Here is a 25,268-nt window from a genome sequence, read left to right as displayed (position 1 = left end):
TCCCGCCCTTTCACTCTCCGCCTGGAAAGTTGATTCAGGGCTTGGCTGAGCCCTGGTGGCGGGGAAGCCCCCGCGCTGCCTTGCAGCTGGGCTGCGGGGGGCCGCCACGTCTCCTTGCTGCGGCCGGTGGGCTGTGGTGGGAAGGCCCGTACGGGGGGTGGGGGCAGGTGGTTGGCCTTCCCGAGGGCGTGCTGTAGCTTGCAGTCAGGGCTTTCCTTCTCTTATCAGTCATCACATTTGTAGCCAGCCGAGGCTCTGGGTGGGCTCCTGCCGGCCCGTGCAGCGGGTCGTGGTCACCCTTCGGCAGCTCCAGCTGGGGAGGTACCGGCAGGGGTGTGGTTTGGCTTCCTCGGGGCTGCACCTTCAGCACACCTGAGTGTGGCCCGAACATAAATCACACTTTAAACAGCACCACTCTGTTAGCACGGGCAAAGTATGTTAGGGTTTCAATTATTTTCCCTTACAAGATTCAAGTTCCTGATCTACGGTCAGGGTAACCTGATTTATAAGAGTACAACTACGATTATTATAAATTATTTTTTCAGCTTTGCATGTATTTGCATGTATTAGCTTTACAGTTAGCAATGTATTTTTGTCTTGATTAGATTAGATCTGGGGTCTACATTGTGTACTTTTTCAGTAGCTAGCACAGATAGGCTGACACTATTGTGGATTTTTAGGTGCTATGTAATCTTAACAAAGAGGAAAAATATCCTTAAAGAAGCACAACTAACTCTAGTGTAAAAAAACCCAAACAACCCAAACCAGAAATCCAAGCTCGGGAGGGTGTTTTGGTTGAGCATCTATTAGGATGAGTACGGACAGGGCATGGTTTTCTAACTTACTCTCTCCAAGTCTATGAGATTGGTGTCTTTTGTCTTCAAGAGTCAAGACTGCTGCTGAAAGACAAATAGAGCAGAAGCTGTTCTGCCCACGTGCTATCTGAAAAGATTGCATATCCTTGGCATAATGTTCCCAGATCAAAAATGCCATTTTTTCTTGCAGTGATTTATTATATTTTTGAGTTCTGAATTTCTTCTAGGATTAAAATAACCAAATTTTTGTTTGAGTGAATCAAAATGTATGTTTTATGCTAAGATGACTTAGAGAAATCCCCTTTGGGTCAGCAGCATCTTTTGCAAAGATATATTTCATTTCCATGGAAGGAAGGTCTACGAAACGTGGTTCCTTACGACAAGAAAATGAATTACAGAATTTATGAGTGAGGCTCTGTTGACATCCCAGGGTCTAAAATGGAAATGAGAATCCCTCTGATACAGACTCTATTGAGAAAGATATAGAAAGAAGACTAGTTTAGTGTTTGGGGTTTTTTACCTGTAAAAAAAAAAAAAAAAGTGAAAGGTCTATTTTCTATGAAATACCAATAAAAAATAAAAAAGGATAGTTGCAAATATTAGTATGGATCCTGTTATAAGTAATGGTACCAAAGCACTGGAAATCTGAGATTCTCCAAAGGACAAAGTGAACGGTGTTTCAAAGAAACAATTTCTTAGGAAGAAAGAACTTAAATTATAAAGCCACAAAGGCAGGTGTGAAGGTATTTAGATCTTTTCTGGAGTACTTCAATGACTAGTTCTCTTGTTCTCCCTACCTTCATTTTCACCACACTTTTTCTCTCCTTCATTTTTTTATTCTATTATGGGTAAAACTGGCAAAATGTGTAAACTATTATATCAATTACAGCATGCAAACTTCTTGAAAAGCTTCAGCGATGCGGTGTGTTTGGTCACTTCCTGATGCTGCTTGGAATATCTGTCTGTGAAATCAGTAAAATATTGAAGAGTAAAGTTAAAAATAAAACAAATGATTCCCCAGGCCCCTGAAAAATGTGAGACTTCAGATCTCCTGAACTCCTCAGATAGTTTTATGTGTTACAAACTTATAATTTGTTTGATATATGAAAAGGTACCACAACATGTTTCAAAAGGATGGCATAAAGTGACCTAATTCTGTGCCACTTGATTTTAACAATCCATTAGGAAGAAAAATAAAAGATGTATCAGACTTACTCCTCCACCCTCTAGCAACCTGAAAACTCATTTTTTTGTCAGAAAAGACTGTCTGAAGAGCAGTGAGAATCGCTAGCAATTAGTACTCGAAATAATTTGGCTTGTTAAAACATATCTCAAAAATTAAACAAAATTCAGGTCCATGTGAAGCTTTTATTTCTGTTATATACCCCAGAGTGGCAAAGCTGATTCTGAAGATCTTTAACAAAGCTTTTAATAATGCTTAAAACCTATGAAATTCTATGTGAATTACTTTTTTTTTCTGAATTCTTTGTATGGAGATGACTGCAGTCAGGGTAAAATACTCAGTCATGAGAGGAGAAGAGAGATATCAGAAGTTTTCCTGCAGGCATCGGTGACAGTATTAGCAAAATGGAGCCATGTGGAATACAGCTTGTCTAGATAGTGAAGGATATTTTCAGTCTGTAGTTAAAATTATAACAACTTCTTTTTCACACCATATTGCAAGACATACTGCTAGCAGTTGGAATAAGATACTTGTTCACTTGGGTACGCTGGAAACTGAAGTTGATAAATTGCATGTAGGTGCTGAATTATATATCAGTCAGTTCCAAGTTCTGCAACCTGAGTTTGACAGCGTGAAAGTACTGACGGGAGCTGTGATAAAAGACAATGTATGTATGCATATGTAGAAAGACAGTCTTTAAATGATTTATAGCAGGTCACATCTGAAAACTTTTTAATTGCAGTGCTATCAAATATTTTTTCTAGACAAGAAAATTTTTCATGAAATCAGCCATATATTTACGCTGAATATGTCATGGGTGTTGAATCTTCTACTAAGTTAGGAAGGTGGTCCGGTTTTGGAATTTTAGGCATTCTCTGTATTTATTATAAGGATGAGAAGTTTAGGGAGTTGGGAAGAGGGGCTGAACACTGACTTATGGACTTTAATGGAGTTGAAATGTCCTGGGAGAGCACAGATGTGTCTTTCATTACAGACGCAATTTCGGTATTTCAATGAAACTAACAAGAGAGAAGGATGAGAACAAAATTAGGCTATCAATGATACAGAAGCTAAACTTTTATGATGGGTATTTTATTTGATTATGTTTGTAAGGAATGTGAGAGAAACAGAATGCTTGAACTGTTCTTAGATCAGGTGAATAGAAAAATCAGTAGAATACTAATCCATTTAATTTAGCCATTGAAGAGTATGTAGATGTTAAAGTACAGAGATATTGCAGATATGGGACAAAATTCAAGACTACTGTAAATCATTAAATCTGCTTATATTTGGGTAGATTTTGCCATCAGATTGAAGTATACTTTATAGTTATCAGTCATGTAAGAAGAGTCATTTTTGGAATCTGTCAATACTACAATCTCACTTCCTAATCCACATTGCTATATTAGTTAGTTACAAGGTTGAAATGAGGTTTTGGCAGCGTATTTTATCAGCATAACTGTCCTAGTGGTGATTACTAAATAGAATTGTACAACTAGGTCAACACTGAGTATTTTTTGAAGTCCTGCTAATACCTGAAAAATGTATTTTGTTTTTCTGTATGTTATCAAGATTGAAAGGTAAATAATTATTAAAATAAATCTAGCAGTTGATGTGTTTCCTAATCCCTGCTCTCTTAAAGTGAATATTTTAAAAGAACTTTTGTTACTCAGGGTTTTTTTAGGAACTCTTCTGTGGAAATTACCTTTGTATATATCTCTGTAAGAGTGCACTGAAAATAGTTAAACTTCAGGTTTCTGAAGAACTGCAATACTAATGCTATTTCCCCATGAGCTTACTCTACATGCAAGTAACTGTGAATCAGCATAATTGTTACTGGCTTCTGTGAAGTATACAAAGCTGCACATGACAGATGTACAGAGATATTTAGGTACTGGGTGAAGTGGACAGGTTTAATAGAGAACCAGTGAGTCAGGCACCTCTGTCAGATCTACAACTCTTTCTCTAAAACTGATCCGTATTTAGAATTTACTTTTGTTAAGTTTGACCTTAATTTAAATTGGTGAAGAAACTGCCCTAGTAAAGTGTTACTAGGTATTTACAGTTCATATGAAATACAAAAAAGGCATAATTCTGTGGAAATATGTTTTACATAAAGTTAATAGGAATATCAGTATTTGTAAAAGTTATTCAGTTTTCTTGGTTTTTCTTTCAGATGTCATTTAGGCTTTTTTTCCCCAGGACTTCATTTATGCATCGAAAACAAATTGGTGAAATAAATACTCTTTCTCTTTCTGGCCTTTTAGGAGTTATTACTTTAGAGCACCGTATGGTTATAGTCTTTTCAGATTCACAAATCAGTTAATATATTACTGTATAAGTAGAAATGAAAATGTGTAATTAAAGATTGCATAAGTTTGAAATGTAGGAATGACATTCTTCATGAAAGTGACAGAATATATGAAGAATGCTTACCTATCAAAAATGCTTTTCCTAGAAGGTTATGGAACAGTGCTCGCAAGCTCTCTGATATTTTCCCCTTCCTATATGTACAAGTACAATATGACGTATCCCATCAGAGTAGCCTGTACATGTATTATTGGTTATGCGGGACATAACTGTAAATATAGTTACACTTAAGGCTTAAGATTCTCTTGTAAAAGATCACAAATACAGTAAATGTATTCTTGATGAACTCTGATGTTCTTACAGTGCCATGATCACGTAGAATAAGTGAAACTTGGAGAACTAAGGTTGAGATGTTTTATTTCAGAATTCTAGTGCAGATAGTAAAATCTAGTCAGTTGTTTAATGGAAATTGGTTGGGCTGGCAGATTTTAAAAATAAAGAAGGTACAATTACTCAATACGAATAGCAATAATATAATTTTTAAACAGTAAAATATTCAGTTGGCATAATTTAAAATTGAATATTACCTCTTAAAATCCATAATTTGCAGCCTGTCAAGTCACAGTTACAGTTGAGCTAAGTAGCTGATGATCAGAAAATTAATTCCCTAGCTAACTCTTAGAAATTTATAGTGTTTTAATATTAAATATTTCTTCTAATTTAGAACATAATATACTTTGCAAATAGACACTGCAATAACAAAGACAGAGCAGTATGCTGTATGATGACACATATATTTATTTTGATAGTAATTTTAATTCTCTAAATGTTTATATGCAAGCAAACCTAGTTTGTGTCTCACAGCATATGTATGGATATTTACTGACCGAAATGTCATAGTAATGAGGCTGCTTGCAATATTTCTGTGTAACAACATGATGTTTGTGGGAACTGAAAGGACTGGAGGGCATCCTCAATTATTGATCATTAGGGAGTTTCTGGGGCTCAGAATCTCACACGTGTGGCTCTCAAAATAATAAAAATAATAAGTAACCACTACTAGAAGTTCAATTGCAATACCGGTCTTTGTCATAATCACTTAAGGGCACAAGTACTTAGAAGAAATACTAGGTCATGACTATAAATTATGGTGCAAATATTCTGATGGATTTTATGTTCTGTTCTGTTTCAAGGTTGCGAATGTTACCTTCATCCCTGATATTTTTCCCCAAATGAAGAAATCAGTATATCTAGTATCTCACACCTGTCTTCTGTGCAGAAATTTCTGCTGGAATGGAGAAAGAAAAGTTTGCATAAGAACTTGTCGCAAAGCCAAATGCGCTTAAGAGGTAGGTGTTTTCTGTAATACAGTAGTTCATTGCTTTGATTTTTAATCTGTTTCAGTTTTTAAAAGAACCTAGTAGTATGGTGCTATTTGTGATACTAGTGCAATATTCCTGGTTCTGTCCCATATAGCCAAGACGTATGCTTTTTACAGGTGATGACATAAAGTCAGGCACTGGTATGATAATCTTTTTTAGTTGACACATATTTGATATTTTAATTCCAGCTGGATGCTAGAATATAACTAATCTGAAGAAAGTAATTGTCTAAGCTGAAGCTTACTGGCATTCCCCTGGTGTTTCTGTAGGATTAGATTTTGAATAGTGATGTAGGGTTGTGGCTGTGAAAGTATGTGTTAGTATTCTCTCAGATCAGTTTAAATAGAGAGACAGCTTTTAAAAAGGCAAATGTTAGGAAAAGAAATACTTTGAAAAGGTATTTTGGTTTGCTTCCTACAAGGTTAGGTTCTAAAGTAAGTGTTTCTAAAAAGTAAATTGATGTGTCTCTTGGCCATTATCAAATAGTATCTGCTCTTCTTAATCTGTGAGGAGATTATCCAGGTTATACACTAATTGTCATGAATGAAGAGACCTCCAAACTAGCTTCTTCCAAGTCTCAAAGTGGTATAGGTGTGCTCTCTTAAGAGTTGCACTGGGTAGACTTCACTTCTCAGCAAATTCTGCATTCCACAATGTACATTTTGTTTTCTATTTTCTCATTACAATATCAAATTTGGGAGACCATAACTTGCATGTAGGATGTATTATCCTTTTTTAATCATTTCCATTTGCCCAGTGTTATCTCAAATGCTTGAGAGTTGGCTCTCGTTTTGTTTTGATTTTACTCCTGTTGCATGGCAGCAACAGAGGGACAGATGAAATGATTCAATTCATTCCAATTCCACTCATTCATAGCTTTGGCTAAGATACTTGGTCAAAGTCTCTCTTCTTTAGAGAGGAACGTTTAAAAAGATTTTCTTCAATTTTCTGTAGGATATCAGCCCATCTGTAAATTCTAGAGGGAATAACTGGATTAAATAATCTATAGTAAATAATTGTAAGAAAACTATGCTTTGAAGCAAAAGGTCATGTAACCTCATACTGTGGTTTACATTCCAGTAATTTTGTTGGGTTTTGGATAGCTATCCCTCATTTACAACTGGTGTATCTGAAAAGTGAATCATATCTACAATATCTGATATTCAGGAAGTATAATAGCTATAAACGCTACATGTTGCAAGGCATAAGGAAACCTTTTTTTACCATTAGGACAGTCAAGCACCAGAGCACGTTGCCCAGCAAGGTAGTACAGTCTGTATCCTTGGAGGTTTTCTTGAACAGATTGAATAAAACTCTGAGTAACCAAGCCTGACTTCACAGCTGACCCTGCTTTGAGCAGCAGTTTGGGCTGGAGACCTCCTGATGTCACTTCCAGCCTGAACTATCCTATGATCCTGTATGAATGTGAACAGTGGTGATCTGCACAACTGGCTTGTCTCTTCTGCTGTGTGCAGGACTTGGGAGCTACCAGTCTTGCCCCTCAACATATCTGGGAAAAAATAGGTGCTTTATTTCCCATCAGTATATATTTTCTGACCAGTATGATCTATAGTATATAGTTTTAGATGTATATATGTGCCTATATATAGTTTTAGACCAGTTTGATGTGAGTTTTTATTTACAGGAACAGTAGCGTACTAATTACTCAGTTTTCTAATTTCATGTGATTTTATTGACAATCAAAAAAAATATGTATGGAATTTTGGCCCACCTCCACTTTTTTTTTTCAGAAGATGGCTGTAGTCTTTCTAAGAACCGTATTAAGCTTTTTCATAATTCATTAAAAAAAAAAGTCACTCCTTTGTGCTGGCCTTTGACCATTGTTTCATAGGAACTTCAGTTTATACATTATTGCCACTTTTTTTTTTCCTTAAGCCAGAGGAGAGCTCTTTAAATTGGGGTAATACTGAGGCATGACAGTGAGGTACATAAACTGTGTACTTACTTGCTCATATCTGCACTGCATGAGTGTTCATATAAATATCATGATCTTTTTGAATATACCCTAGCTCCAGCTGTTAAGCAGTGGGCTCAAAACCAAAGCTTTGATGAATTCTCTGAGATAGTCTTTTTTTTTTCATTTTAAACCTGTGCATCAAAGAAACATGAGATACTACCAGTTCTCTTACAGAACCTGAACAGTCTTTATTTGACTTGTGAAGAAAGCTATGAATGAGGGGTTTGGTAACATATTTCTTGGAAGGCTCTACACAGCTTTTCTTTCAGAGAGAGCAGTACAAATCCCTTGCTGTCATATTCAGCAGATGGCAGCATGCATGTTAACTGGCTGGGTATCTGTTCAAATCTTAAAGCTGCCATGCCATATTGACTAGCAAGTAATTAATTTGTCAGTGTCTTTAAGGTCAGTCACAGTGGAGGCTTTCAGTGTGTTAATGTGAAAAATCATCTTTACCCTGAGGGGGCACTGTCACAGCAGGTAGGAATTAATTGTGGAATTATCTTGCTTTCTTCCTAAAATACAACTGTGTTGGAAGAAGGTAACCATATAAAACCAGTAGAATGCAGTTCAGGACTCTGTTTTCTAAAACATTAAAGCACAGGTTTAATATTTCCTTACATGCATATCTGAGTAGTACCAGGACCCAGGGCCTGGGGATTAGGTCATGAAAGGCCATCCAAAAAAAAAAAGCAAACCAAAAAAAGCAAGCCATGACCAAGGAAATGTTTGTGTGTGATTGTGTAATAGCAGATGAAGTGTGGTGTAGATGCCATTTTATCAGACCCCTGAATATGAGCAATGAAGGCGTGTGATAGCTATATGTGCCAAATTGCCATGTCACGTAGAAAACCCCCTCAGTTTTCCAATCTACACAGGAGATCGTGTGTATGGTGTTTTCCATTGTGGTGTTCTTATCATACTTGCAGCAACAGGAATAACAGGGTACTGAAGACAAAATCTAGAATGTGATCTGAATTTTCCAGTTATGCTGAATTTTGGCCAGGGCTCTTAAGGTGAACATGGGTGAAAAATGTGATAGACTTTTGATTGTTGCTGAATATTGGAAATTTGCACTGTATCTAGAGCTGAATGTATTGTAAGAATAGAATTAGCAATATTTTTTTGCTATGCCGTGAACTGCCTTGCATCTTTGTGTTGGCAGTCACCTGCATCTTGCAGATTCTTTGTGTTAAGTATGGATGCAGGAGATATTTGCAACTATAATGTACTTTCCCACTTGGTCACTCTTGGTTCCAATTTGGCAGTGCAGTGGCTCAAGTAATTTGCTATTGATTCAAATCTCTCCTTATCTAGCAGATGTACAGGTCATTTAAATAAACAGCAGGAGAATTTCTTCAGCCATATTTTTGTGACTGCTATACAAATATTGTAAGGTTTTACTTTATTATTATGATTTTTTATTCTGAAGCTTTATTTGTTGTCTTATTAAAATATTTGCCAGTTTGGTGAAGCCAATGTAATATGGGACTGCTTTACACTTTATGCTTTTGTAATGGACAAAAGAGGAACTTCTCGAAGGGATGTGTATAACCTTCAGCTAGGTTTTGAAATCAACAATGATGCCTTGTGAGTGTATCTTATTAACAGTTAAGGCTCTTGAGATGTCATACAGAACTGGTGGTGTCCATCTGTGCACACACTAAAAATATATGTGCATTAAATACTATTTTTTACTAGTTAACTTCTAGAGTGAAACAGATCTTTGATCTGACCTGAATGAGTATTCGAAACATTCCAAGAGATGCTGATGTTACTGCCAGACTCTTACTAATAAGGCCTCTCCAGCACAGTCCTAAAAAAATCACATTGGGTTTCCATTCTGTGTTTCATATTGTGGAGGCTTCCCTTCTACACCTATCCTTTGGGAACGTAACTCCTGTAATATAGGATAGACTGGTTGGGTTTTTTTCCCCAGCTAACTGATTTCTGCAGTTAACATGGAGTATGAGTTCAGGTGGATCTTCTGTAAAAGTCAAGAACAGAATATTATAACATATTTGACAGGATTTAGGTAATACAAATCAGTGTTCCTGTCTTTCTACAAGCGTATTAGTTTCTTAACTGATTAAAGACGACTGGAGAGAAAGGAAAGCTTTATTCACATAATAACTTCTATTTTTCTTTTATTTGTGTTTAAAGGCAAACATTTGCTTTCCCATGTTTGAGCTTGTTAGAAAATAAATGGTAATGTAAAACCACAGCTCAGAACATTAATGTAACATTAGAAGATCAATTTGAAGAAAGAAAAACAATTACCTGTAGACTAGGAAGTCTTAAATTCTTTTCACAGACAGACTTCAAACATTAGTTTTGGTTAATTCATTCAGCCAAGAAAACCGACAGTTCGGACTGCTATAAGATTTCAATTTGATTCCATTACAGCTATCACTGGGCTGTGCTGAGATGCTTACAATCAAATTATATGTTACTGGCACTGTCTAGGGCAATAGTACTTTTATATTTTGCATTTTACCTTATAGACATGTAGTTACCACTTGTGTCCAAACACTTTTGAGTAATGCGTCAGGAGAGTAACGTTACCTCTGAAACAGCAGCCTGACGGCTAGCGCATGGATGGTGTTCCCTTACTCTGTCAGATTCTCTTAAGAATGTGGTTAGCTGTGTTCTAAAATGTAATTTCACAGTGGACTGTGTCCACCTAAATGAAATTAATATGCATTCTGCATGTTTTGATGGTTTGAAAACGCTGAACTAGAAGCTTTTGATTTTATTATTCAGCCTTCTAAACTGAGAAAATGTTTTGCCTAAATAGACTTAAAAAATAATTATTTTAAATATATTGATATTACTCTAAAAATTAAAACTACCTCTTTTAATCAAAGCTCTACAGAAATCCTGCTAAAAGTAGTTTTTTAATAGTCTTGCTTTTTCCAAAGTATTAAACGATAGCTTTTAAAAACATGCTAAGCATTTTAATGTGACTTGAGTCTCTCATTCTGTGAGACTGGCTGAAACAAGAAGATCCAAGCAGAATCAAAGGCATTCCTATAAGACAAATATCAGATACAAGCAGGAGGTGCTTTCTCAAGAAGCTTTGCGTAAGACAACAAAGACTTGTAAGGATGGCACAGCTATCCAGGCTAGTAAAGGAAGATATGAGAAATACTTATGTAAAACTTTGCTATTTGTATTTCAGAGCTTCAAACTGCACTCTTCAGAATAATACACAGTTAAGTTGGTTGAAAAGTTGTATATGAAGCTGTTTATGTTAACTTATTTTTGTATGTATAGAACTTATGTACACAGAGGAGACTAAACTGAACCATTTTCATGTGTTTGGTAAACAGTTTTCAGTCTTTGTGAGGAAAAATAGTGTTTGTTTGGTAATTAAGAGAACATCACTTAGAAGGAAATCTTTCACATTGCTCCTGATATTTTCTGACCTGGTCAGTTACAGATTATTTTTTTTTAGAAGTTTGGAGTGGTAGCTTAGAAAATGTTCACACCACAGGTATTTATTAATTATACATATAGCACTGGAAGGGGAATGAAGGTAAAAGAAGGGGAGGAACTGTGAACAGGGGTATGAAAAAGAGGAAAAGTGACTAAAAAATGTTGAGTGACAAAACAATACAGAAAACAAAACAAATCCAAAACAATTACTTTACATTTTATTAACTGCTCATTACCTGCTTAGGCTAAAAAGCCCCCCCGTTAAGCACATCCTAAAACCACATGCTTTACTGCATTTGTAATATTTTGAATTAAGTTATACATTTTGAGTTCCAATACCTAAAACTGAAAATGCAAAAATACTCCCATAGCACTGTATTTATGATGTTATTTATCTTAATCAGCAAGGACTTGCTGTATTGTGATATAACACTCTTCTATAGACATAGTTCTTTTTTACAGATAAGGCATTTAATAATTACAGACAGTGAGGTGGCTTGAAATTTAGGAACCTTTTTAAAGTTACCCATCATTACTTTGTATCCCAGGAGTCTTGATTTGCTTGTATGCATAAACCTATTGCTGACATTTAAGTCATTGCCATTCAGTGTAAAAGACATCTACAACATTCATAAATGGCTAAGAGAGTTGTATCTATTGTGTAAGTAACACAGAGCCTTAGAAATGTTTAATGGCACTTTCAGGCAGAAGAAAACAACCCCTTAAGGATATGGTTGTTGCTTCCTGCTCCTTGAATAATCTATATTAATCTTACAAATTAGAGCTTTAATTCCTCAGGTGGTGGTGAAGTATATTTTATACTGGAAAATATTCCAGTGTTGATGCTTTATTGTCCCAGTTATGTCTCACCATCTGAGTCACAGTCAGAATTTAACAAAGACAGTCTCTTATGGTACAAATGCTGTTTGAGAAGGTGTCTTGAACAAGCAGTTGCTCTGCACAAAAGCACACCCACTGTATTACTGTCATAAAGTAGTGTCAGAAAATATGTATAAGCTAAACTGGATGGAACCTCAGTAAGGTGTAACAAAGAATAGTACAAGTAGATGGAATTTACCCATGTCTGCTTGGGTCATGCAGAGTTTACTCAATTCTTACTTTTTACCTGTGGTGCCAAGCTAGTGATTTTACCTCTCAATTTTTAATTGTGTATATAAAAGTTAGTGCAGTTTTGTGTTCTGGTTTCTCTCCTAAACTCAGACTAACAGCTTTCAAATTAATATTTTGGGAACATTAAGACTGAGTCTACCTAAGAACCTGGGGATACTTTTTGCCAGTTATAAACAGTGGGGTGCACAGATCCTGGATATCATTTTGTTTCTTCTATTCATTTTAGAGAAGTAATTGCTGGAAAAATGTTAATTCCCTATGAGCCCTGCGATAAGCTACCCATATCAAGTTCAGTCACAATTTCTATGTGGGTGAAGTCAGGCACAATCTAGCTGATGTAGCAGATGTGCTCTCTGCATGTTTTTTCTGATTTTATATGTTGGTTAGGTATTCCTTCAGCTCACAGTGCTCCAGATCATTGCAAATTAAATAAAAGATTAAATGAAAGCTCCTTATTTGTATTTGCTCTGCTTTGTAAGTGTGGCATATGGTCTTGTGCAGACTAGAAGTAATTTCTGTGCCAGATTAAATACCCTAATACAGACAGCATATGAAAACTAAGCAAAAGGAAGCACCACAAGCAAAATGGAGAGTTAAGCACAGAAGGTATCCATGAGTTTAAGCACATAGCATTAGGGTCTTTGTGTTAGCAGATGTGTGAAAATCCATATAATTTTTCACTTCCTTGTAGATGTTTAATGGCTCTAGGGGAGCCAAGCTTTAGCTCATGAATCACTTGCAACTCTGAAGCAGTTCATGTTTCTTACCTGTTCCAACTGTGTTGTGTATGAATCACTGCAGGGCTATGCTAGTATGGGATCTGCTAAGTAATATGAATCCCTATGGGAAAAAATGGGTCAGGAGGAGTGGTGACTCCAGTATCACTTGGTTATATTAGATCCAACTGTAGACCCTACCTATTCTTGCCCTGTTTATTCTTGTGGGAGGATGCCAGAATCCTTTGGAAGATGTCACCTCTTGCTTGTGAACCAGTCCCAGGGGCTCTTACACTTTCAGATGCGTGAAGATTTTAGCATGCGCCTGTAGTAAGAAGAATATAAAGGTCCTTGACATAAAGGGTAGATAAGGAATGTTTTCTCTGTCCTTCTTCTATGAGTTGGCAGGATTTGGTAGTGTAGGGAAGCAGAATAACATTGATGACATAGGCAGTGTCTGCAAACAAGACGGGGTGTGTAAGAAACCTGTTCATGCCCTACCTTGAGGTCTATCCCACAATAAGAGTATGGCTTCCACCTTTCCTCCTTTTGATTTAGTATGCGTCTGGGGTTTTTTTGTCAGCTTCAATTGTGTTAGTTTCTCTGAGGAACAGGAAGCTTTTCCCCCTCATGTCCAGTTAGTGCAGGCTGGCGCTTCACACCAACCAAAGCACTGTCTTGTCTGGTGAGAACATAGTTCAGAATGCCACAGTTCATCAGGTTAACAGATGGCTGACACAGTTCGGTCAAAAGGGATCTGGAGCCTTAATAAGCCACCAGAGCACAGTGGCATTAAAGAAGATAAGTAGAGTCAGTACACTGAGGAGAGAATTGGGTAAAAAGTTGCAAGGGGAGGGCTGTGCAGTCTCAGCAGTGGGTAAAGGGACTGATGACAATTCTCTGACCAAGGGAAACAATCAAGTAATAAACCATGATCCATGCTGTATGAGGCAGTGCTGAGTAGTTCCCTGATGAATTAGTAATGAATGTTTCTGCTTAGCTAAACGGTATCCCTTGCATGTTGTCCTTCTTGCCTCATGTCTGGTTAACAATTTAAACACATCTACCCTTTCTTTAAACTAGTGCTTATTGAAAATTAAAATATTTCAGCTATTGAAATAGCCACGAAATTTATTTTAATGTTATTTGAAGTCTGGAAGAATACTTCAGACCAAAAAGTACCACAGTCAAGACATATACCAAAATGTGATTGAAATTGTGTCTTCATAATTTAACAAGAACACAGTTTTATCTTTATTGTTATTTATATTGAGGCTTGAGTGTATATGAAAGCAGGAGTACAGGAATATCCAGGCGCTTATTTCTCCTAAACTTAAACATTACAAGCAATTATTCAGTGCTCTAAGTGGACATGGTAGTATAGTAAGTCAAAACATAGACCTTCGGTTCTGAAGACATGTGCTGAAGTTCACCAGTAGAATATATTGGATAAACTAGGACTTTATACACATTCAGTTACTAAGGTGAGAGACCCAGGTTGTAGTATTATGTATGACAGTACCTGATAAACCCTCTGATCCTGGACTATGCGCATTAGCTTGCTAAGATTAAGCAGAAAATGACCATTTAAATTGTGGTTAGTCTTTCTGATGCTTAATGGACCAAACGTTTCCACCACTTCTTGTAAGTATGTGGCATATGCTAAATCTTAGTCTTGCAGCTAAGAAAAGGTGACAACAGTGATTAAAAGACTGTGCACGTATTTCACTGAAAGCATTTACGTGTGTAAATCTGGTGAGGAATGTTTTATTTCAGTGGAAAAAAACCTTGTAATCCAGTTAAAAATTAAAGCAGAAAAATACTACAATGGCATGTAAAAATGTTTCCTGTCTCAAAACAGCAAAAGTGGGTGCCGACTAAGAAAATTCAACATCTTTGATCAACGGTTTCATTATTGATGTTCTTTGGTTTCATTTGCATTTGTAAAATCTCATTGAAAATCTTACAAATCAACTCAGAATCAAAAATCTCATTGTTCTGATGAACAGGAAAATGCTTATCTAGTATTCTCATCTGGTTGATAGTAACCTTCCAGAAGTACAAGCAGACTAGGAATCCTAGCCAATGTCTAATTGCTGTACATTCCAAATGATGGTGGGAGTTTGGAGAGTGAGAAGAGAACAACTTATTATTATGTGAAAACAATAACCTAAGAATAAGATATGCCTGGTTTTGTATTTATTGACTGCTCATCTTAACAGCTCCATAAGCACAAAGGAAATAGCTTTCATTTAAGGCACTACAGAGAGAGTACTATCTGAAGAGGGCTTGTTGCTTACTGTCCTTCATGAAAAGATGTGGATTTTAATGAAATATGCATAAAAGTAATTTTAGATGTGTGGCCTACATAATCATACCCGTCCTGAGAGGCTAGGGTAGAAAATTATACTATTCAGAATAATTAAACTCCCCCTTTGTATTATTTCTCATTAATTCAATATTCTTCTGAAAAATAAAGCTCCCGCAACAGTTTTGGTAATCAGCCTTTCAGATTTATGAGCTATTTTTATGCTAGTATTGTTCTATAAGACAAGGCTCCTCGATCAATTGCCAGGTAACTGCTTCAATCTTTTCCCAATACCTTGCTAATCCAACGTATTAACTTATTTTTAATTGAGTAACTTCATTGTTCAGAAAATCCCCTTTGTCATTATTCCATAAACATTAACAGTATTTTATACAAGTAATTATTTAAATATAATCATGTTGCTCCTTTCATCCCCGTCTCTCTTCTTGTGCAGAAAAAAGAAGTTCCCAAGCAAAGTAGGAACATACTGGAAAAATTAAAGAACCTTATCATAATTAAAATTATTCCCCAAAGTGTAAGACCAAATTTTATTGGAGGTCCAGATACAGACAGCTCTAAGATAAATTTTTGAGAAGCTTAAAAGTGATTTGAGTATATCTTACGAGAAAAATTACACAGTTGTTCTGCTTGTCTGCAAGGAAGTGCATCTGAAGCATATTGTAAGTAGACATACAATGAGAATGTAAAAATAATGACTAAACAGAAGTGATTCAGGTAGCAACATTTTTAGGTTGAAATAAGGAAGAGATTACAGTGACAGTTTGCTTTAAAGCAGTACATTTTATGTTACTAAAAAATACGGAATCGTTGAAATCAACATTCTTGCATTCTTAGTTACCTAGTTACCATGTACCAGCTGCCACCTCTTCAACTAAACAATGGCTTTTGAGTTCAGGTGCTCTTCCCTCAACACAATTATTCCAGCAAGTCACAACAATGCCTCACTGAGCGAGGGAGGTGGTGTGATTAACACACTAGCTGCCTTTTCTACAGGGTATTGTTTGTTCTCATAATGACGCTGAAATGCTTGATGTTGGAGACAGAAGGCATCTTTGATTGCTCTCTATAATGAAAACTTTGTATTTTATGAGTCCTTGTAAGAATCTTCCTGCAATGACAATATTCTTATTTTTGCAAAGGATGAGTAAGAAAAAGGTATTCACATCATCCAACGTGTTCAAAGTGTGTTCCCATGGTCAAAACTTATCAGTGTCTTTCAGCACTTTAAACAATTAGCTATAAAAGTTACTCAAGCTGCCACTATAGTTGATTTTTAGCTATACATGCCCCTGAAGGCCAATCATTATTAATTCTGTTCATTTTCTACCTAACAGTGGCTCACACAGTAGACCTCATAGCACTGTTTTCTGCTTTCTGTCCATGAACTATGCTCAAGGCAGTAAATACAAGTTCAGTTTCTAGTCAGACTTCAAGCAGACCAGCTATACAGCAGCTGATAGATAGAAAAAAAGCCTACTTATGGAAAGAGTAACCTGCACAGGACTTTAGGGAGCAATATGGTGTAATGTCACTTTAAGGAATCCAAACATCTGCATGGATGATTTAGAGTCTCTATAGTGGGTAATCAGAAGCTGGCTGTATTAAAGGCAGACTTGTGGAAATCAGCATAAGGAACAAAATCTGTGCTAATCAGATTATTTTTTTTTATAATCCACTGTGGGAGCATTTTTGTATTGGATAAATATGTACATGAAATTTGGAGGCTAGTCTGCTAAATTGTGTGCCTAATCTAAGTACATAAAATTAGGTAGCGCGACTGTCCCCTTTTCCCTAAGTATCCCTTGTCCAAATGCACAATTAAATGCTGAGATCTCATATGAATTAATGTCTGGTTTTCCTAGTAGTGTTAAATACACTTTTACTTTTGATTCATGAACTTTAATTCTTATGAAAATGCATCTGGTATACAATGCAAGTAATTCTTGACTAAAGTCTTGATCATCTTCAGTCCAATATTCAGGTTTTTTTTAATGATCTTGCAGAAGAAATTCAGTTCCCAATGTATGATCGCTACACTGAATGCAAGAGAAAGGGTTTAAATAATGAAGTAAGCTGTATTATTTCTGGTCTTTTTTTTATCATTTAGTATTATTTTTTTTAAATTTAAAACTGTTTCATCATTTCTGTGTTTCAACATTTGTTCTTAAAGGACCATGCTGTGTTCTTGCTAGCTAAGCTCTCTGCCTAATGTCCGCAAATGCATACTAAGGTGTTGAAAGTACTTTTTATGTTGTTGTTGATTAGAGTGATCACAATTACACCTAAGAGGTCAGCTGAAGGGCAAGAAGCAAATAGCAGCCTGTACATTGATTTAAGTAGATGTGAGCAAGTGCTGAAAACCATTTACTTTACAAATATTATGTTGCAGAATCTGAGTTCAATTCAATCCTTTAGGTTGGTTGCCATTGGTAGTTCAAGTTGAAATTCACCCGTCATGAAAATACTACTGATCTGACTGAGATTGTCTGCTACTATAAACTAATGTTCTGCTACTGATGTGACTTCTGATACTAATATTAATACTACGATACACTAATGCTCGTGATACTGACTACTGATTATGCAGTCGTTTCTAAAATTTTACCTGCTAACAGAAATTACCCTGCTTCCATTTACTTCTGTCATTGGCATTCTTTAACATTTCTAATTCACGGTGTGGTTGAAACTTTAAAACTTCTTTAAAGCTGCGCTAATTCAGTCTTACATGGAAGAACCAATGTCGTATCAATATATGTAACTGCTGTGTGGTTTTTTGCTTCTCAGTTCTGCTTTTGTGCAGGCTTGCACCACTTTCTTCATAAGGAATGTTTGCATAGAGTTGTGTGTAAGATAGAAAATTTCTTTTGTGGGAAATTGCATTAATATATATCTTCACATAATAAACATGTATGGTGGGCTGGTTTTTTCAGTTTTTTTTGTTTAGTGTGGCTTGTATAGTCCTTTGTATATTTTTTTCTCTGCAGAGAGTTCCTTGATGCAAAACAGCTTCTATCTTTCTAGGTGGATATCTAACCCCACTAATTCGTAACAATTCAAGATACAAAAAGCAGCAAGCCATTTGATTCATTGCCTGTTATGATCCATTCAGAAATGCATAATTCATTAGATTTTTATTCCTACAGTGTAACAGATTAATAAAAAGCTTCCCAGTCCCTCCAGAAGTATAGTATCATGCATAGTAGCGTGCCTGATTTTCTCTTCCAGGAAAGGTTTGTGTTTCTTGTTATTCAGTGTTCTGAATCATCATTTCTATTGGCAGTGTCTCCTTGAATACATTAGTTTTTAAAATCATAAGTTATCATGGGAAATGGTGGAGGTTAGAAGTGCATTGGAGAGGTATACCTTTGTGTGTCAGAGATGGATGTGAAGAGATCCTTTCTTGGAGTGACTGGTGTAGTGTTTATCATGAGGAAGAAGCACTGTGTAATACGAATGATTTGTGCAGACACCTCAGAAATTACATTAAAAGAAGACTAAGACTACAATTTAGTATTCAGAAGTTGGAAAATGTCAGTATTGCTACCTGATCAACTTAACAAAAGCAGCATCACCTGAACTATAAGATTGTTTGATATACCTGCCCATCATGCTCCTTTATCCAGCTGCAGAGCACATTCCTTGTTCAAGGTGCAAGATGGAGGGTACTGACTGAGCATCTATGTAATATTTTCTCTAATATGTCTGGCATCTCTTTTTCCCCAGATACATAAGTGTACAGTACTTAAATATGGCATTTTTTATTAGGAATTTATTTATGAGCTTCTAAATGATGTTCATAACTAAATAATGAGTGCTTTAAAAAATACATACATTTCTATGAAGTGCTTGCAGAGTAGGGTAGCACTGTTAACCACATTTTTGTAAAAATAAAAATTGAGAGTCCAGAAATTTGAAAGTAAAAGATTTGCACTCATTGTAGGTGCCTAACTTGAATGTCTAGAGTGTTTTCAGAATTCTTATTATATGATCACTTAGTATGCTTGAAGCATAACTCATTTCAGTTGCAGCTGTGGGAATTTGGAACTTCTGCAGCTCTCAAGACAGGGCGTTTAGATACCCAGAATGTACAAAGCATGCAACTATTAGCCACGTGATGGTCTGTTTTAAGTGACTTGCACGTTCTTATGTGTGAGCTTTATCCACAGGTGTAATCTGTTGTTGCGGAATTACAGTCATCCCCTAGATTTTTTTCTCTTTCCTTGACTGCTGCCTAAGCCGAGTCCATTCTTGGGCTCAGTATTCTTGGCTAACCACATTTCTTCCATTTGTTAGAGCCTGAGTTCTAGTTTTTGTTCAGTTCCAGGTTTCTTGTCTGCTTTGGTTTCCCATCCCACCATCTCTCTGGATCCTTGTTGAGTCATTTACAATGACAGCTTGAATACAAACAAAACCAGGCCCGAGGCCAGGGTTGTCTGCTTGAGGAGCATTCTCTGTACTAGCTCTGCAGCAATGCAGCTGTTAGGGAAAAGGTCGATCCTCAGCTTATACAAGACTGGGGCACTATATGCTTTGCAGTGACCTCCACAAGATGCATACCACTGTGCAGCTTATTTGCCTGTAGGAACAATGTTGTGGGGTTTAGGAATAACTGAGGTCCCCTAGGCAATTACTGTATATACTGTAATATATAAAGTCTGTCAGTCGTCCCTGCGTTTCTCAGTCCGTGCACCTGCTGTATGTCCCTGCTTCATTTTCTTTGTCCAAGTATTTCTGAGTTTCTGTCTCTGGCAGTTTCTAGTCACAGCAACTGACTGTGGTGCCTGTACTTCAGTGTCTTCCTTCTCATTTGACCTCTAATATACCAGACTTCTAAACTACAATATACATGGCAGAACAGTTGTATCTGAGCTTGAAAAATCATTGGATAAATACTAAGGATGTTTTTTTTTAAATTAAATACTGTTCTGTTCCTCTTGTTTTGATTTTTTTTTTTACTTCTGTGTTTCTCACAATTTTATTGTGAACTTAATTCTGTATTGAATGTTTAGTTTGTATTGCAATACACCTTTTCTATAATTTAAATATTAACTATTGATCATCTCAACTGGGAAAACTTTTTGGGGTGCAAATTGTTTCAAATTCCTACTTTTCTCCCATCATCACTTACAAATATTGAAATCATTCCTGAGCTTTGAAATGAAGAAATAAAATCATAGATGTAATGTGACTAAAACAGTAGAAGATGGATGTGAGAAAATCATACATCACTGTTTTTACTGTATTCATTTTTTTCTTTGTATTTGAAAGGAACACAGGACTGGAAGTGAGAGTGTTTGAAGAGAATGTCAATTCCAGTGCTCAAAATTGTAGACATAGGCACAGTTTGAGGACCAGACTAAAAAGGCTCAAAGGATACTTATGCTGCATGATCTGAACCAACTCTCTGTAATAACTCCAGTATTGTAGTAAAGACCAAAGATTGTAGCTGTACTGTGCTACAAGAAGAGAATGTGGATACTGAAAGAACCTTGTAGGTATCTCAAAATACAGTAAATTAAGAAGCTGCTAGATGTACCTATGCTTCACTGTGTGTAGGATGATGAGGAAAGATTGCTAATTTGATGTGGAGAGGAAACCCAAATACATTTGACTCTGAAGTTGGCAACTAGCATGCAAATGGAGCTCCTGAAGGATCTTAATAAAAGCAGGAACAGGGCACCCTGCTTTGCCTCCCTTGAAGAACTAGTTATGCCTCCATAGAGAACTAGTACCAGCACTCTGTGGCTTCTTGTTATCATTTGTAAATCTCTTGCTTTTCTAGCAAATTGGAGTGTCATGGTACTGACATTAGCCCAGAGCTTTCCAGTTTTGTGTTTTACTAGAGAAGAGTTGGAACTCATAGAAAGTAAGAGTTTATGAAGAAGATGCAAGGCTAAATTAGGATTTGACCTTGTATTTGAAAATCCAGGAATGATTACTTGTAGCTAGTAGTTAAGTTTTTGAATCTTTCTGCTTCATGAAGCAATTTTATTCCTTCCCTTGTGTGCCTTTTTGAAGAACATACAGTAGGGTTTTATATACAGCAAGACTATACTTTGCTGTACAATATCGATTTATTGTTAATTGGACTAGAACCAACTCTGAATACAGATCTCTACATACTCTCCTGTTACCATCTATAAAATAAAAGAAAATTAGATTGTGAGAAAGTGCACTTTTGGACTGGCCCTTTTTAGAGACAGAAGCCATGTGATAAATTCTCATCTCCACACCCCTTTTCTCTCACATATGCTTCTTCTGATGTATGTACATGCTGCTGCTGCTTGTAATAGAGGAATAAAACCTGCCTCGTCCTGTGTGAGAGCCTCTTCTTTGCAGGTACTAGAGCTGTGTTTGGCAGAGGCCATGATGGTTAATACAGCTGATTATTCATCATAAACCCCAAATTCTTTTAAAAATCTCTGCTTTCCAGAATAAGTAGTTCCTCTCATCACCTGGCGTTTATTCTGTGATTCCTAGATGTAAGACCTTTTGTTGAGATGCAGATGATTTCATATTGGTTCACCTGTGTCTTTGTTTTTTACGTTTTTCCTAATGATTGTGTCATCATCCAGCTTGCCCTGTGATGATCTTTGCATTTTATTTTGGATCCTATATCTGTCTGTCTGTCTGTCTATCTATCTATCTATCTATCTATCCATCTATCTTTAAGTGTGCTGCTTCAAATAGGGCACAATATGCCAGTTCAGACCCAGGGTAAGCAGATACTTGCACATCCCTTCATTTTGACAGCTGTGTCTATGGTTTCCTGACAGCTTTTGCCCAGGTTTGGAAGTTCTATATTGCCACTGTTTCCCAGTCTTTGTTATAAAGCTGTCATTTTAACCACTCAGTATTTGAAAGCACCATGGTATTTTGAAGATGCGCTTTCTTCAACTCTTATACTTCAACTTTGTTGAGGAATGAAGGAGTTGAATGAGCTAGGATAAATAGTACGGCACTTAAAGTTGTGCTGAAATAGATACATTTTGCCACTGTTACTTTCTCATATGGTTGCAAAGAGATTATTTCTGGAAGCTAATATTACTACTCTTTGCATGGTTATTAGTTGGAATGCTAAATAATCAGAGAGATTTCATTTGCATTTGAGACTTCTCATTGTTCATAGAAGACACTTTTGTGTCCTGCAGCTTATGTCCTGCAGTTCTGGTTGTGTGAGCAGCTGAGCACTATCTGGCACAGTCAGTCTTCCCTTTCCATTGCCTACCATTATCTCTGGTTCAGCTCCGCTGACATTGCTGAACAAGCACAGCAGCTGTGGTAAATTTGAAAGAAGAGAATACCTGGTAAAAACAAGGTCATTTTCTCTAAAATCTATTTCAAAGAAATAGTCTTCAGTCTGCTAAGAGGTAAAACTGCTTTATTAGAGTTATTTAATCTTTTACAACCTACTTCAAGTCTAATTACAGGACTGATGAAATTTACTTTTCCTGTGGTATCTTTCGTAGGAAAGTCCAACTGGAAAAAGCTTCTTGGCACCCTTACAATAACATAAACTATGGCTCACAAATTAAATATTTTTGTATCCATGAAGGGAGAAAAGGAACAGCTTGATTACAGATTTCAAGACTAGATTACAATCAAGATTGAGCTTTGAGATGGTTACATTTTGTAAAGTGCTGTATTTTACGTACTGAAATGTTGATTTTTATTATCCAGCAATTTAAAAATGTTTTATTCTTTCTGGGTTTTTTAAAGAAAGTTTCCTAAATAATAGGCCTATCCTTATAGGGGAATTGATTTTTCTGTCTTTGAGCATTGCTTTTGGTATGTATTTCACCATTCCATTCCACCATATCATTTGGCTCCAAGTAATGTATCTGCCTGTATTTAAATTCAACAGCTATCAGCTTAAATTATTGTGTCTAAAAGTTTATTTATTATAACATAAACCCATTCTTTTCCTCTTTTCTCCCCTGTCCTTTCTTCTTGTCTCCTGCCTTCTTTCCTCTTTCATTAACAAAGATGAAAATCTTTGGTACTCAAAGGTAGTTTTACATTTCCTCTTTTCCTATTCTAAATGCATTCCATTTGTTTATGAAATGAATTTTAGATAAAAAAGAGGAAAATTCCCTTCCAATCATGTTTATATGTTTATAGTAGTATAGTGGTTTTCATAAATCACAGAAGCTTTATAAAGCTTTAGTATTGTAATTCCTTGTGTAATTATTGACGTATTTATTAACATAATAATGTTAATTTCAAACTGTCTCTTCCATTTGCAAAATGTAGTTTCTCATAGTAAGCATTTGTTCCATTTCCTTCTGTACACAGACTTTAAAAAGCTTATAAAGCATTGTTTGTAGATGAAGTTCCCTCTCTTTCATTGGAGCTATATATCTCCTAAATAAGTGGGCCTAAATGTCGCAGGACAAAAATGGTTTCAACACTGCATGGGCTAAAGCTCTACTAAAAGAACAGGGGAGCTGAGAATTGGCTGTTGGAGCTGAGTATTGAGTATTTTGGGATTTTGGGTTAGAATTCTATGTCTGGTGGATATACTTTCTCTAGTCACTATTATTTGCTCCTTGAGTCTTTTCTTTGTTTTTTGAGTCTAGAATAATGTATTTGGATGGCTCTATGAGGAAGGAGTAAAAGTCTCCAGACCTCGGTTTTCTGCTGTTGACATTGGAGTGAAGGCTGAGGAAACCATTAGACTCGGAGTATGACAATGACCAGGTTATACCCACTAGATTCCCCCTTTTGCTTAAATGTCTGTATGCTTCTGAGGGCATTGACTTCTGGCTTCCTGAAGCTGTTCACTTTCTTGACAGTCTGGCAGTAATGCAATTGTCATGCTAGGTATGAAGTCATTTGGTAATTTACTAAACCAGTTAGAGATGCTTCAGAATCTAAAATGCCTTTGAAGGGAGTAATTTACTAAGTGATCCTGAGATACATATATATATATATATATTTATATGTATATACGTCTTTCAAATTGTACTACCTCCACCTTCTAGTATTAGCTATAGGAAATATTGAAAATAGCTACTTGGTAAGGTTTTTAATCAAAACCTTATGTAACTTCACATTTTGCATAACAGAAGATCACAGCAGCTGAGAATAGAAAAATGTGCTATTATCATGAATAAATGTTCCATGATGAATATTTAACATATCTCTTCAATCTGAATTTAAGTACATTTTGTTGTTTATTTCATTTCTTCTTCCTTTTTCTGATTTTCACCTGGATGGTTCTATTTTAAAGAAGCACAATAAAGAAATTAGTAATGACCAGATGTTACCTTGGTTCAGCTTAAAAACAGTGCCCAAAGGTAATCAAATGTTAATGTAGGTCAACATCATTCCACTAGTCAGCACTGACATACAGCACTGGATATTTTTATGTGTTCAAGGTCAGCACCAAGTTCTTCCTATTATTATTGCTCACAGTATTCAGTGAGGCACTGGCTTTCCTCCTTGTATTTGTAGCAAGATTTTTCTTTTGATACCACATGCAGACCGAGAGCCTTTTGAGCTGGAGTATCATTTCAGTTAAATACACATTTTAGGATTTGCAACTTCAATAAAACCACTTTATAATATAGCTCCTCCTCAGATTTTTTTTTTTTTTTAACAGCATTTTGATAATTACTATTTTCTCAGAGAGTGCTTGGGAAGTAGAAGGGTGGCAAAGAGTCACACCAAATAGCAAAGCAGTCCTGGGGTGCATGCATTTATTGGAGTTTTCCTCATAAAATCTGTCTCACTGTAAGTGATGATTCCCTTACGGTGTTCAGTTTTATGTTTTAACATATAGTTTTAACACTCCACTGTACTAAGGAATTATCTAATTCTACATTTTAAGGCATGCCTTGAACAAATTCTAGTTTACAATTAGTAAAACAAAAAATGCAGATCTGTTAAATGAATCAAAAGGCTCACATTCTTACTTCTGAACTTTGAATTAAATCTCAAACACTGAAAATATCTGTAACATCAAACATAAAGGATCACACTGA

General features: G+C 36.1%; 1 long non-coding RNA gene across 1 annotated transcript in view; it reads left to right on the top strand.

Annotated features, from left to right (window-relative positions):
• Positions 1-25,268, top strand: part of LOC114012120 (uncharacterized) — a 331,272-nt gene that overhangs the window by 208,808 nt on the left and 97,196 nt on the right. The window contains exon 3 of the long non-coding RNA XR_003554399.2: positions 5,502-5,657. This is a non-coding gene — a long non-coding RNA (uncharacterized LOC114012120). The remainder of the gene's footprint in view (positions 1-5,501; positions 5,658-25,268) is intronic.

This window comes from Falco peregrinus, chromosome 10 (genome assembly GCF_023634155.1).
Source record: "Falco peregrinus isolate bFalPer1 chromosome 10, bFalPer1.pri, whole genome shotgun sequence".
Classification (NCBI taxonomy): Eukaryota; Metazoa; Chordata; class Aves; order Falconiformes; family Falconidae; genus Falco; species Falco peregrinus.
The sequence above is the reverse complement of the archived record's forward strand: the minus strand, read 5'-3'. Positions and strand labels throughout refer to the sequence as shown.